Source organism: Onychostoma macrolepis, chromosome 10 (assembly GCF_012432095.1).
Source record: "Onychostoma macrolepis isolate SWU-2019 chromosome 10, ASM1243209v1, whole genome shotgun sequence".
NCBI classification, from domain to species: Eukaryota; Metazoa; Chordata; class Actinopteri; order Cypriniformes; family Cyprinidae; genus Onychostoma; species Onychostoma macrolepis.
Window position 1 is genome coordinate 72,867 of NC_081164.1, and position 11,736 is coordinate 84,602.

The 11,736-nt window shown below is 41.9% G+C and overlaps 1 long non-coding RNA gene across 1 annotated transcript; it reads left to right on the forward strand.

Annotated features, from left to right (window-relative positions):
* The first annotated feature begins 636 nt into the window (after positions 1-636).
* On the forward strand, positions 637-4,109 carry LOC131547910 (uncharacterized). Its single transcript, XR_009273052.1, has 3 exons — positions 637-672; positions 1,268-1,284; positions 3,905-4,109. It is a non-coding gene; the product is annotated as an uncharacterized LOC131547910 (long non-coding RNA).
* Positions 4,110-11,736: the final 7,627 nt, after the last annotated feature.

Below are 11,736 nucleotides of genomic sequence, written 5' to 3' on the forward strand. Positions count from 1 at the left end.
GTGAGTGAAACTTTATTATTAATAACTGTAACAATATATATATATATATGTGTGTGTGTGTGTGTGTGTGTATGCGCCTTTGTTCTGCAGTGAAGGGCTACTGCATTTTTGTGACAAATCAGGACATAGATGTGTATAATGACAAGGGTATGACAGGTATTACAAGGAGAAGGTGACTTTTCAGGACATTCCCCCATGTCCCCACTTTTCAAAACGCTTATAAATCACGCAGAGTGGAGTGTATTGAAAATCTGAAATAGCAGAAAGTCTCCTGTAAGGGGTAGGTTTAGGTGTAGGGTTGGTGTAGGACAATAGCACATACAGTTTGTACAGTATAAAAACCATTACGCCTATGGGATGTCCCCACTTTTCACAAAAACAAACGTGTGTGTGTGTGTGTGTGTAATTTATTTCATTTTATTTCATTTTTTTTATTTTATTTTTTTAAATAATCTAAGATGTAGGCTACAATCATTACCTCATGTTATATTTTTCCTGGCAAAAAAATAATAAATAAAAAAAAAATCAATAGATATAAATGTAACTTTAACTATTTGACACCTCACGTGCAAAGCCCGCGAAAGAACCGGAGGTTATATAAGCTGCGGTCGTCACGTGACGCGCACAGCCGGACTCTGAGTGGACGTCGCCTGATGGGAGAGCTTTCACGAGGTAAAGTATTTTTTGTGTACACAAGTATAAAATCGACGGCCTGTCATTTAAATGTACCATAAGCCTACTGTTCACTGTTCAAACGAGCCGTTCCGTCTTTATTTTGTACGGCCCGCTCTTCAGCTCGGTTAATTACCGTTAATGCCGTTCTGTGTGTCGCCATTTGCGCAGATCTGCTAGAATTGAGAAAACCTCCTTTCGTTTCACATTCATGTCGGTCAAGGTAACATTAGTTTAAAAAAATGTAGCCATTTACAATTAATATTTTCACATTTAAGCAGTGTTGTCCCACAGATTTGTCTGAGTGAGAGCGAGCGACACTGACGCACACTGAACGCTCTCTCTCTCTCTCTCAGCGTGTGTGGTAGAGCGAGCGAGAGACAGAAGACTCACACAAGCCAATGTAGCCTATCCTTATGAGATAATAATAGTAAAAATAATAATATTTCTGCTTTTTAATAACAAATAATTACTATAAAAGCAAAACATGTATGCATGTGTATACACCAGGGAAGAAATAAAAGTCATATTCAAGTAAAGTTATAATTATTTTCAAAAATGAAAATATTTATTCTTTTTTTCTTTCTTTTTTCAGATTGTCATCCGATTGTTGTAAGTGATCAGTCAAGCAGTCATCCTGTATCTTGGATTTGCCATGTTCAGTTTGTACAAACATTATCTGATATTGAGTGAGGCTTTTTCTTTTGCTCCCCTTTGTTTGTGTGTCAGTAGCTGCTCCACAGCACACCACAGCACAGCACAGCACAAGCTTTGGCTTTGTAAGTATATATTTTTTAAGCTGACTGTCAAACATTTTCTCAATTTTTTTTATTTAGGTTCATTAAATATATGTCATGCAGCAGTTATTTATTTATTTATTTATTTAACAGGCTTGTAATATCTGATCTGTTTTAAAAGTTATGTATTTTGTAGTTTGTTAGTGAATTTTAATTATTTAATTACACAACATATTATGTGAATAGTGTAATAATGTTCCTGCTACATTTCTTCTAATATTTTTGTGATTACTTTTTCTTCCTACCTGGTCTTTATGCTAAGTTAGGAAAACCAGCTTCATGTTTAAATAGGCAAACTTGTGCCACATATACCAGACTGACACACACACACACACACACACACACACACACACACATATATATATATACCAGGACAGCCAGGCACAAGAACAGTTTCTTCCCCAGATTTTCAAATAGTTGTTGTCAAATAGTTAAATGTAAAATAATCTAAAAAAATTACCCTTATGACTGGTTTTGTGGTCCAGGGTCACATATTAAGTCCTGTTATATTAAGTTTTTTCCCTTTGAATTAATGAGATTTTTCTGAGCCCATTGGCAGATATTTGTTCGTTTTGATCGTGAAATCACTTTATTTTGATCAGTTTCTCAGAAAACAAGACTTTGTATAAAGTGCACTGCAAAACAAGACAGAAATACTGAGGAAGAGCATCGGTTTATTGAAGTGTGATCAGAAGGTTCAGTAAATGTTATTTAGTTATACACTTTGTTAAAAGAATGAAAAAGTAATGGAGATCTGTTGAAAGTTGTATTTTCAAACTTTGAAGTGTTATTAATTTGCATTTAGAGACCATATTGACATGCTGCATTCAGTTTATCCCTTAAATCTTACATTTTTCTTTACCTTCATAAAATCTGCATAAACCCTGTACCTGCTAATATGCATCACTCAAATATGATTAAATACATATTTATTTTTTCTTTCAATAGTGCCAAGTTATAATCACTCCAATCCAAGTCATTATGAATGAATGATCGACAGGGTCATGTATGAATGTGCCAGAATGAAGGAGTTTGTCTTCACATCAAAAAACAAAACATAATAATAATAAATAAATAAATAAATAAAATACATTTAAAAAATACAATAAAGTAAAATAAACAAATTCATTACTTAAAAAAAACATTAACTTATACTAAACACTAAAACTATATAGATATATATAAAAAAATTAATAAAATCACAGCCATATCACCCTGCAGCCCAAGACCGGTTGCCCATGGAAGCTAAGCAGGGCTGAGCCTGGTCAGTACCTGGATGGGAGACCTCCTGGGAAAACTAGGTTGCTGTTGGAAGAGGTGTTAGTGAGGCCAGCAGGGGGTGCTCACCCTGCAGTCTGTGTGGGTCCTAATGCCCCAGTATAGTGATGGGGACACTATACTGTAAAAAAGCACCGTCTTTCGGATGAGACGTTAAACTGAGGTCCTGACTCTCTGTGGTCATTAAAAATCCCATGACACTCATTGTAAAGAGTAAGGGTGTAACCCCGGTGTCCTGGCCAAATTCCCTCCACTGGCCCTTGTCTATCATGGCTTCCCAATAATCCCCATCCACTTGATTGGCTCTATGACACTCTCTCCTCTCCACCTGTAGCTGGTGTGTGGTGAGCGCACTGGCGCCGTTGTCCTGTGGCTGCCGTCGCATCATCCAAGTGGATGCTGCACACTGGTGGTGGTTGAGGAGAGACACCCCACATGATTGTAAAGCGCTTTGGGTGTATTGCAATACACATTAAAAGCGCTATATAAATGCCTCATTCATTCATTCATTCATAAAATGACTAAAACGCACAACAAATTTTAACTAAACATTTAACAAAATTAAGCTCAAAATTAAGTTTGTTAAAGTGCTATAATAACAACTAAAGCTTAATGGAAAAAAAATTATATATATATATATATATATATATATATATATATATATATATATATAAAAACGCACAACAAAATTACTAAAACTTTAACTGGAATTTTAAAATAAATATTGAAATAAAATATTATTAACTGTTAAGGTCTTTGCACACAGAGTCTGAAATTTCGTCACGCATGGAAACCAGAGGCGGACGAAGTACACAACTCCATTACTTGAGTGAAAGTACAGATACTGCTGGTCAAATATTACTCCATTACAAGTGAAAGTTGTAAAGACAGAATTTTACTTTAGTAAAAGCACAGAGGTACTTGCTTTTAAAAGTACTTAAGTACCAAAAATAAATCTACAGAACAGTTAAATGCCTTTTTATTCTCATCTTATTTTTATTGTCTGTGTGCTGTTGTTGTCTCTGTGAACTGGAAGCTTTTGACACTAAAAGAAATTGTTTGTATGTGCAAGCATACTTGGCAATAAAAGCTCTTTCTGATTCTGATGTATATTTTTTATAAATATATATTTATTTATTTTTCTGCAAATACTGCAGTGTGCTGGATGGAGAAACTGAGAAGTTTATAAACAGAAGGCATGGAAGAAGAGAGCAGGTCCTAAAACAAAGAAATTCTTCTTAAGGTATGCTCCAAATTTACCATTTACCATTGAGTTCACGGAGATCTGACTAACTGTGTCTATATGTATCCCCTCTTTATCTCTCTTTCCTTTTTTTCTGTCCTCTTTTAGGATAAACCTGGGGTCCTGGGAGTTCTTAGAGGTTCTAAAGTGTTTTTTATGCATTTGTTAATGTCACATTTTCAATAATAAATTCAAATAAATTCTCATAGTTTTTACATTTATATGGTGTCATTCTATGGTGTGTGTAATATTTGTGGAAACAACATTGTTAAAAAAAATACTGGCTTTAATAATAAATTTTTTTTTGTTTTTAGAGAACCAATTAATTACATGAACAGTTTTTTTTCCCATGTAGGCTATATATATATATATATATATATATATATATATAATATTGTTTTGGTAAATTTTTGTTTTGTTGTTATTAATTAAATTAATATTGGTTTGTGTTTCATATACATTTCCATTTGGTATCCAGACTAATTGTATAATCTATGCTGGTGTGATTGTGGCCTGATGCCGGCAGTGTCGGCTCAGTTTCGGCAACCGGACTCGGGCCAGCGTACTCGGGACGATTCTAGCGCGTCATTCACTCCCGTAATTCACAAGAGTCCGGCAACCGCATCCGCATCCCATGCTGGTCACCAGCGTACCACCAGCATCCCATGCTGGTCACCAGCATACCACCAGCATCCCATGCTGGTCACCAGCGTACCAGCGTACCACCAGCATCCCATGCTGGTCACCAGCGTACCAGCGTACCACCAGCATCCCATGCTGGTCACCAGCATACCACCAGCATCCCATGCTGGTCACCAGCATACCACCAGCATCCCATGCTGGTCACCAGCATAATACCAGCACCAAAACACAACATATGCTGGTCTTGCTGGTATGACCAGCTATGCTGGTCTATGCTGGTTTTTCCAGCAGGGAATTGTGTTAAGTGCAGTTTTGGGAAACGCACATGAAACAATAACGAATGTTCGTAAAATGACTCGTAGAAAATGCTCTTAAGCGCTAAGATCAATCGTTATAGAGAAACTCAGCCCAGCTCAGAACAACGTCGAGTCGACGCAGGGTAGATCAATGCATTTGAAACACGACTACAAATTCCCTTCACAGGGATATGATATCATATTTACACTTATACATGCACAACAGGTTACAAACGCTTAAAATACAATGCATATTTCAAAGATTAGGGACAAAACGAGGCATCAGTTACTGTAGAAAATGTGTTGCGTCGCGCCACTTCCCGTGTGGACAGTCACAGCATCAACTGTTTAATTATAATGGGTTCTCTTGGTGTAGACACGGCAGTAACGCTTTAGATTACAGCCCGCAATGTACTGCGTAATTAAACAGAATTTACAGCGTACCTATTTGTAACTATAGAGTACCTCCACAGTATCAACTCATAGGTATAAGGGAACAATATGCAATGTTTGGGGAATAAGGGGGTAATAACCTGCGGAATTATAAAACATTTATACTGTAAGTATTTTATAACTAAAGGGTACCTATTCTGAAATTACATGTATGTAGAGTCCGTGATTTTCCGCATCAGCATAACTTAAAGCTGAATGTACATGTAGGTAAACAGAAACAATTGGGGAATAAGGGGGTAATGACTTGGAAAATTAAAGTATTTACACTGTTAGTATTTCATAAGCAAGGTGTAACTATTCTAGGATTATGTGGTATTTATATCCTACTGTGTTAGGCACTGTCGAGGTGCAATACAGTGGAAAAGTAGATTACCTGTTTCCAGCTCCTCCCAAGATAAATAACAGCATAATACACAGCATGTATAATTACTGTATAATTCAGTCTGTTGTGCTGCTGAGAGGTTTGTGTTTGTAGATTAGATTAGATTAGATTAGATTAGATTAGATTCAACTTTATTGTCATTACACAAGTACAGGTACAGGGCAATGAAATGCAGTTTAGGCCTAACCAGAAGTGCAATAGCAGCAAGTGCAGTATATACAATGGTTGAATAAGTGCAGGACAAGGATATGTACTGAATATATGTATAAATATATATAGAAAGATGGTTATTAATATAAACAGAATTTACAGGTGAATATGTATAGTGAATAAATATACAGATGGCTATTACTATAAACAGAATTTACAGGTGATATGTACTATCAATATAATATATATACAGATGACTATTACTATAAACAAGGTGTAAAAGTGCAGTGGAAGTGATTGCATATTACAATTAGACATACGGTGCAAAATGTTAATGTAAACATTGATAATGTAAACAACAGTCGGCAGTGCAAATGAGCATAGTCCAATTTAGGTATGGTAGTGCAAGATACAAAAGTAAACAGTTGTTACTGTAATAAAAATTTACATTCAGTAGTGCAAATAAGGCAGATGTGAGGTAGGAGAGAAGAGTTAATAATATATGAGGAAGTGGATCAACGGGGGTTAGAGTTCAGTAAAGAGACAGCTCTGGGGAAGAAACTGTTCTTTAGTCTGCTGGTCCTGGTCCTGAGGCACCTGAAACGCCTACCGGAGGGCAGGAGAGAAAACAGTCTGTGGGCTGGGTGAGAGGAGTCCTTAAGGATGCTGCGAGCTCGATGCAGACAGCATTTCCTCTGGATGTGTTCGATGGCAGGTAGTGGAGTCCCTGTGATGCGCTGGGCAGTTTTCACCACCCGTTGCAGTGCCTTGCGCTCCGCAACAGAGCAGCTCCCATACCATACTGTGACACAGTTGGTCAGGATGCTTTCTATTGCGCAGCGATAGAAGTTCACCAGGATAGCAGAGGAGAGCTGATTCTTCATCAGTGTCCTCAGAAAGAAGAGGCGCTGGTGAGCCTTCTTGACCAGGCTGGAGGTGTTGGTTTTCCACAACATGTCCGCCGAGATGTGGATCCCCAGGAACTTGAAACTGGAGACACGCTCAACAGCCATTCCATTGATGTGGATGGTGTCGTGTGTGCCTCTTGACTCCTTCCTGAAGTCCACAATGAGCTCCTTCGTTTTGGTGGTATTGAGGAGCAGGTTATTTTCAGTGCACCATGTGGCCAGGTGCTGGATCTCCTCCCTATAGGCAGTCTCATCGTTGTTACTGATGAGGCCAATCACCGTGGTGTCGTCTGCAAACTTGACGATGGAATTAGATCCATACACAGGCTTGCAGTCGGAGGTGAAGAAGGAGTAGAGAAACGGACTTAGCACACAGCCCTGTGGTACACCAGTGTTAAGTGTGATGGATGTGGAGCAGGTGAATCCTGATCGAACATTCTGGGGTCTGTTGGTCAGGAAGTCCAAAATCCAGTTACACATTGAGGTATTGATGCCCAGGTCTCCAAGTTTGGCTATTAACTTGGTTGGGATGACAGTGTTGAATGCTGAGCTGAAGTCAACAAACAGCATACGTGCATAAGTGTTCTTATTGTCCAGGTGAGTGAGCACAGAGTGCAGTGCCATGGAAACTGCGTCCTCTGTGCTCCTATTGCTACGGTAGGCAAACTGGTGTGAGTCCAATGTGGATTGTAGAGAGTCTTTTAGGTGTTCCAGGACCAGCCGCTCAAAGCACTTCATGACGATGGGTGTGAGTGCTACAGGGCGGTAGTCATTAGGGCACCTCGGACTAGAGTGTTTTGGCACTGGCACAATGGAAGTGCATTTAAAGCATGTTGGTATGGCTGCTTGGGCAAGAGACAGATTGAAAATGTCTGTAAAACCCCAGCGAGCTGCTCCGCACATGCCCTGAGAACACGACCAGGGATGTTGTCTGGTCCAGCAGCCTTGTGCGCGCTGATCCGGCTCAGTGCCTTGCAGACATCTGTGGAGGAGAGTATGATTGGTGGGTGGTCAGCTGAGGGATTGAGCTTGGTGGCAGTTTCTCTGTTGTCTCTTTCAAAGCGAGCATAAAAGTAATTTAGCTCGTTCAGGAAGTTGACATCAGTGGCTGCGGGGGTGGAGTGGGTGGGTTTGTAGTCACTGATGGCCTGAATGCCCTGCCACATGCGTCGAGGGTCAGAGTTGGAAAAGTGTCCCTCTATCTTTAGCTTGTAGCAGTGCTTGGCCTTTTTGATGCCCCTCTTCAGGTTTGCTCTGGATGTGCTGTAGGCTTGTGCATCTCCTGATCTGAAGGCAGTGTTGCGTGACTTCAACAGGAGTCGCACTTCCTTGTTCATCCAAGGCTTCTGATTTGGATATGTGGTGATCTGTTTCTGGGTTGTAACACTGTCAATGGTGATATTGATGTGATCCAATACAGAGGAGGTGTAAGAGTCAATGTCTGTGTGAGCGCCAGTGGTGGCTTGAGAAGCAAACATACTCCAGTCTGTGTGTAGAAACCTTTCCTGGAGTGTGGAATCTGCGTGTGGTAGCACTGACTTTAAGTTTGAGTGATTAAAGTCACCTGCAACAATAAAAGCCGCTTCCGGGTGATCAGTCTGTTGTTTACTGATGGCTGCGTGAAGTTCTTTCATAGCAAGCTTGGCATCAGCATCCGGGGGAATATAGGCTGCAGTTATAATGGTGGAAGTGAACTCCCGCGGTAGATAAAACGGTCTACATTTAACCATGAGAAACTCAAGGTTAGCTGAACAATGACTCCCAACAATAGCAGAGTTTGTGCACCAAGCTTTGTTAATGTAAATGCACAATCCACCACCTCTGGTCTTACCGGAGCCATCTAATGTTCTATCTACCCGAGTGTGTGGCGTCCGCTAGCTCAATAGCGGTGTCCGTATTCCGCTGTTTAACCAGGTTTCCGTGAAGATTAGGACGTTACAGTTCAAAAGTTTCTTGCTGTGTGTGATGCTGAGTCGAATCTCCTCCATTTTGTTCACTAGCGACCGTACATTGGCAAGGAAAATGCTGGGTAAAGAGAGCCGGTGTGGTGTTAGCCTTAGCTTAGCTCTTAGTCCTCCGCGCTTCCCCCGCCTTTGTTTACGATCTCGACGCCGCCTGCGAGCACTTCCGCCCAGCCGGGTAGGGTGCATAGCCTTAGGTGTCCTAGCGCTCTCAGGAAGGAGTCGAAGATTGTCCATAAAAGTGTCGGAAATTCGCAAACCGATATCCAAAAGCTCACAACGGGTGTACGATGTAAAGGCACAACTGTTCTGCACAAACAGGCCCGAGATGAATAAGAAAAATACAGCAAAATTGCAAAATCTGGAGAGACCCAGAGCCTCGCGATGTACTCGCGCCGCCATCTTGGGTTGAAAAAAGCTTTAGGGTTAGGGTCTCCTGTTAAAAAGCTCCTGGTACCTTCACTTTTTATTGAATCTCTACCTTCCTTTCACTCCCTTTTGTCTAAAGCGATAATATATAACTTAATTCCCACCATATTTCTGGTGTTATCTTTCAAACTAATCTAACTAATTTGATTGTTCGCCTTTAAAAACTGCGAGTGCAGCTTGTTAGCCCGTTAGCTTGTCACTCGCGGTTCCATTTGCATTTCTATTCACGCCTATTATTTTTTTATTTTTTTATTTTTTCCTCGCTCCGTTTTTCACGAGCTCATCAAACAACAGTGGTAAGTGGTAAGTTAAGTTGGTATCATTCATCAATCACGGTGAGTAATGGCTTCTTCTCCTGCTATTGTTGTTTGCACTGTTTGCCACATGTATAGCTTAACTGTCTCTGTCAGCAGCGAGGGATTCACATGTGATAAATGCAGGGAAATAGTTAGGCTGACAGAGAAGGTTTTTGAACTAGAGACACGCATCCAAACTTTAGTTGAGGATAGTGAGAATGTGAGGGCTGTAGATACTGCTTTGGATGCGACTAGCTCAGGGAGTCCTGTACATTGTTCGGTTTCGGTTGAGCCCGTGCAGCAGGGCAACTGGGTGACTGTGAGGCGGCCTAGTCGCGGGTCAAAACACCACTCTTCCGTTCCGATCAAAACATCAAACAGGTTCTCCCCACTCAGTGAAGCAATAGTAATAGTAACAATTTAATTGATGTTCAACAAATAAAAAAACGATATAATACAGATAAACACATGATAAAGCTTGGCTTATTGAATATTAGATCCCTTTCTTCAAAAGCACTTTTTGTAAATGATATGTTCACTGACCATAAACTAGATGTGCTTTGTCTGACAGAAACCTGGCTAAAACAAGATGATTACATTACTTTAAACGAGTCTACACCCCAAGATTACTGTTACAAACATGAACCGCGTCCAAAAGGTAAAGGGGAATTGAAATGAATTCAATAATGAAATGCCTTTAACTGAAAATTGAGTGTTTAATCTTATCATTATACATTACTGACACTCTATCCTCCAATTTGATACTGTTAAGTGCTTTGACACAATCTGTATTGTTAAAAGTGCTATATAAATAAAGGTGACTTGACTTGACTATAATTGATGTTTTTTGAAAGCTGTAGTGCTGTTGGTGCACTTTGGGCTTCCGTGTGTGGGTTGAGGCAAGTAGAATAAAATGTACTACAACCTTTTTCTTAACTACTGTGCAAACCTTGTTACACCCTTGTTACATGTAGTTATTGTGTAAATGTAACATCCGCGGGCTGTAATCTAAAGTGATGCCTTGTTACCCTCTTGTTATGTGTGTCACGGGATGGGTCGAGAGATGAGGCGAGGACTCAAGTGCAGGAGAAAATGGGTCTTTTTAATAAAAGAGAAACAAAAAGAACAAAAACCACCCCGAAGGGGAAAAACAGGCAGGCAGGCAGAGACCACAGTACATGTAAACGAACTCACACACGACATGAACCATCCGACATTAAACAACGAAACATCACAGGACTGCAGACACCAGGAGACTATATGGGGAGCCAAACGAGGAGGACACAGGTGAAGTAAATGAAACAATAATGAGATAACAAGGAGGGTGGGGTGAGACAATAGACAGGAAAGCACATGGCAGAAACAACAAACAATAAGCCATGTGCTAACACACACAGTGACATCTGGTGGCCAACCAGGGCACACCAGCAGGGCCGTGACACAACCCCCCCTTTAAGGAGCGGATTCTAGACGCCCACACACTAAAACTGAAAAGGGAAAAAAAAAATGTCTAGGAGAGAGGTGGGCCGGAGGTGGATCAGGGGAGAGATGGTGGGCCAGGCCCATGTAGCGGCAGAGGGGACCTGGGGACTGAGGCAGCGCCGGCGGATAGGGACCCAGGGCAGAGCCCGCGCCACCACAGCGGTGTGTGTGGAGCTGCCCCTGGCAACGGGCAATGACAGGCTCTGCCATTTCGAGCCTTGTGTGCGGGCACCGCCGCCTGGAGGAACGCGAGCGGCACCGCCGCCTGGAGGAATGTGAGCGAAACCGCCGCCTGAGCTTTGTGTGTAGGCACCGCCGCCTGGAGGAACTGTGAGCGGAAACCGCCGAGAGCCTTGTGTGCGGGCACCGCCACTGGAGGAATGTGAGCGAACACCGCCGCCTGGAGGAATGTGAGCGGAAACCGCCGAGAGCCTTGTGTGCGGGCACCGCGCCTCGGAGGAATGCGTGCGGGCACCGCCGCCTGAGGAATGTGAGCGGAAACCGCCGCCGAGAGCCTTGTGTGCGGGCACCGCCGCCTGGAGGAATGTGAGCGAACACCGCCTGGAGGAATGCGAGCGGCACCGCCGCCTGAGGAATGCGTGCGGGCACCGCGCCTCGGAGGAATGCGTGCGGGCACCGCCGCCTGGAGGAATGTGCGGTCACCGCCGCCTGAGGAATGTGAGCGGAAACCGCCGCCGAGAGCCTTGTGTGCGGGCACCGCCGCCTGAGGAATGTGAGCGAACACCG